This window comes from Cervus elaphus, chromosome X, assembly GCF_910594005.1.
Source record: "Cervus elaphus chromosome X, mCerEla1.1, whole genome shotgun sequence".
Classification (NCBI taxonomy): domain Eukaryota; kingdom Metazoa; phylum Chordata; class Mammalia; order Artiodactyla; family Cervidae; genus Cervus; species Cervus elaphus.
Genome location: NC_057848.1, coordinates 76,161,502 through 76,165,283, shown reverse-complemented (window position 1 = coordinate 76,165,283; position 3,782 = coordinate 76,161,502). Strand labels below are relative to the sequence as shown.

At 39.9% G+C, this 3,782-nt stretch overlaps 1 non-coding gene across 1 annotated transcript; it reads left to right on the top strand.

Moving 5' to 3' along the window:
• The first annotated feature begins 1,786 nt into the window (after positions 1-1,786).
• Positions 1,787-1,921, top strand: LOC122691108. Its single transcript, XR_006340345.1, has one exon. It is a non-coding gene; the product is annotated as a small nucleolar RNA SNORA48 (small nucleolar RNA).
• Positions 1,922-3,782: the final 1,861 nt, after the last annotated feature.

Sequence of the window (3,782 nt, the reverse complement as noted above, 5' to 3'; positions counted from 1 at the left end):
AGCTGAAGCTCTGATACTTTGGCTAACTGATGCAAAGAACTGACTCACTGGAAAAGACCCTGAAGCTGGGAAAGATTGAAGGCAGGAGGAGAAGGGGATGACAGAGGATGACTTAGTTGGATAGCAACTGACTCAACTGACATGAGTTTGAGTAAACTCTGGGAGTTGGTAATGGACAGGGAAACCTGGCATGCTGCAGTCCATAGGGTTGCAGATAGGACACAACCGAGCAACTGAACTAAACTGAACTGATTGGCCTAGTGGTTTTCCCTGCTTTTTTCAATTTTATCCTGAATTTTGCAATAAGATGCTCATGGTCTGAGCCACAGTCAGCTAGGTCTTGTTTTTTCTGATCGTATAGAACTTATTAATCTTTGGCTGCTAAGAGTATAAGCAATCTGATTTCACTATTGACCATCTGGTGATGTCCATGTGTAGAGTTGTCTCTTGTGTTGTTGAAAGAGTATGTTTGCTAAGACCAGTGCATTCTCTTGAGCAAATTCTGTTAACATTTTCCCTGTTCCATTTTGTACTCCAAGGCCAAACTTCCCTGTTATCTCTTGACTTCCTACTTTTGCATTCCAATACCCTATGATGAAGATGATATCTTTTTGTGTGTGTGTGTGTGTTAGTTCTAGAAGGTCTTGTAGGTCTTCATGGAACCAATCAACTTTAGCTTCTTTGGTATCAGTGGTTGGGGCATAAACTTGGTTGATTTGCTTCAGAAATGAACTGAGATCATTCTGTCATTTTTAAGATTGTACCCAAGTACTTCATTTCAGGCTCTTTTGTTGACTCCAAGGGCTACTCCATTTCCTCTAAAGGATTCTTGCCTATAGTAGTAGATATAATGGTCATCTGGGTTAAATTCGCCCATTCCAGTCCATTTTAGTTCACTGATTACTAAAATGTTAATGTTCACTATTGCCATCTTCTGCTTTTCCACATCCAGTTTACCTTGATTCATGGGCCTAACAGTCCAGGTTCCCTTGAAATATTCTTTGTGGCATCCTTTCCCATGAAATGTTCTCTGTAGCATCAGACCCCTGAAAACAGGTTAAATCTTACAGCTACATTGTATACCAATAGTGATGATTAAAATTAAATCTATAAGTTATGAAAAGATGTGTGTATCTTCATGAGTTCTCTGAATGTGGGGAGTAGGCATGTGGCAGATGTATGAGGATGAAAGAAGGTGGAGTTCTGCAGGGTTGTGGGTCAGAGAAAAAGGCCCACAGTTGGGCAGACATGAAGGATAAGGACTGGGTGGGTATGAGCACTGAAAGCAAGCAACAACAAAGAAAGATAATAATTTACCACATGGACAAGGAGGAAAAGGGCTTGGTGTTTCTGCTAGTGTGGATCTTGAGGGTGCAGAGCATGATGTTAAAGTGTAAATTATAAGAACCGCCTGGTGGCTCAGCGGTAAAGAACCCACCTGCCAATATAGGAAACATGGGTTTGATCCCTGGGTGGGGAAGATGCCCTGGAGAAGGGAATGGCTACCCACTTCAGTATTCTTGCTTGGGAAATCCCACGGACAGGGGAGCCCGGCGGTCTACAGTCCATGGGGTGGCAGAGTCAGACATGACTTAGCGACTGTATAATGGCAATACAGAGTGATGCATGTGGGTGACTTCACTCCCCCTCCCATACTAAAAGGGCAAATACATCACCTCTAGGCCATTTACTTCATACCTGTGTTTATTATGTCACACCATAAATTGTAAGCAACTGTAGGTCCTCAGAATGACCAAAAATCTCACAATATTAAAAGTCAATGATGTGTCCCTGACCTGGGTAGAGTGGCACCTGGTTGGTGGTGGCTGTCTCATATCAGTGAGGGACAAAACAACTCCTTGTTTATCCCAGCTTGGCTTTTGCTCTGTGCCCATGCCTGGTTCATGCCCTGGACACATGGAAAGAAAGAAAGAAAGAAAAAAAGAAAAAAAAAAAAAAGTCAATGATGGCACTCCCCCGCCAATAAAATAATGGTATTTGGACACCTAAACCCAACACCAATTAGGCTACTTTCTTGTTAAGAAACTTGTGGTGGCATAGTGGCTCCCAAAGGCGAAGCAATGGCAGTTACTCAATCCTGGTGCAGGCATTAAGTTTCAGAGAAAATTTTACATTAAACTTTTAATTTTGAGATAATCATGGACTCACATGCAGTTGTAAAAAATAAAGAGATCCCATATACCTTTTAGCCAACTCTAATGATTATATATTGTATAACTGCACTACTATAATATCATAACTGGGATATTGGCATGGACACATTTGAGATGCAGAACATCTCCATAATTTCAGGAGTTCCTCATGTGGCCCATTTATGGAAACATCCACTTCCCTCCTACTTCCACTCCCACCTTAACCCCTGGTAACTATTCATGTGTTCTCCATTTCTATGTTGTTGTGTTTTGCTTTCTTGATTTTCTTTACTGTTTTCTTGTTTAAAATCTATTGATTTCTCCTCTAATTTGTATTATTTCCTCTCTTCAAGTTGTTTTAAGTTTAATTTGTTCTTTTTTCTTTAATTTTCTAGGGTGGAAATTTAGGTTATTAATTTTAAATTTCTTTTCTAATATAAGCATTTATGCAACTAATTTCCCTCAAGAATCACTTTAGCTGAATCTTACAAATTTTGAACGTGTATTTAAATTTTCATTCAGTGTAATGCATTTTAAAATTTCTCTTGAGACTCCCACTTTGGCTTATGGATTATCTGATGTATACTTTTTTAAAATTTTCAGTATTTAGATGTCTTCTGAATATCTTTTGATTTGAGTTTAGTTAAATTATTGTCTGAGAACTTTCTCCTGGCTTTCTTCCTATCACTGACCAATCCCTCTCTTTTCTCCATCCAACCATTAAGTGTAGATGCTCTTCAAGATTGTGTTCCAGGAGGCTGTAGAGAAAAGGGACGATGTTAGTGATGTCCTACACTGTTGGTGATGATGTAAACTGGTGCGCCACTATGCAGAACAGTAGGGAGGTTCCTTAAGAAACTAAAAATAGAGCTTTCATGTCTGCGTGTTAAGTCGCTTCAGTTGTGTCCAACTCTTTGTGACCTTATGGACTGTGGCCTGTCAGGTTCCTCTGATCATGAGATTCTCCAGGCAAGAATACTGAAGTGGGTTGCCATACACTCCTCCAGAGTATCTTCCAGACCCAGGGATCGAACCTGCATCTCCTGGGGCTCCTGCACTACAGGCAGTCTTTACTGCTGAACCACTCGGAAAGCCATATGATCCAGCAATCCCACTCCTGGGCATATATCCAGAGACAAACATGGTTCAAAATGATCCATACACTCCAATGTTCATTGCAGCATTGTTTACAATAGCCAAGACATGGAAGCAACCTAAATGTCCATCAACAGACAGATGGATAAAAAAGATATGGTATATACATACCATGGAATATTACTCAGCCATTAAAATGAATGAAATAATATTATTTGCAGCAACATGGATGGCCCTGGAGATTATTGTAGTAAATGAACCAAGTCAGACAGAGAAAGACAGATATCATATGATATTGACTATATGTTGAATCTAAAATAATGGTACAAATGAAATTCTTTACAAAACAGAAGCAGACTCATGGACTTAGAGAATAAACTTATGGTTACCAGAGGGAAGGGTGGTGGGGAAAGACAGATTGGGAGTTTGGGATTGACATGTACACAATGCTATATATAAAATAGATAACCAACAGGGGCCTATTGTATAGCACAGGGAACTCTGCTCAATACCCTGTAATAACCTAAAATGGAA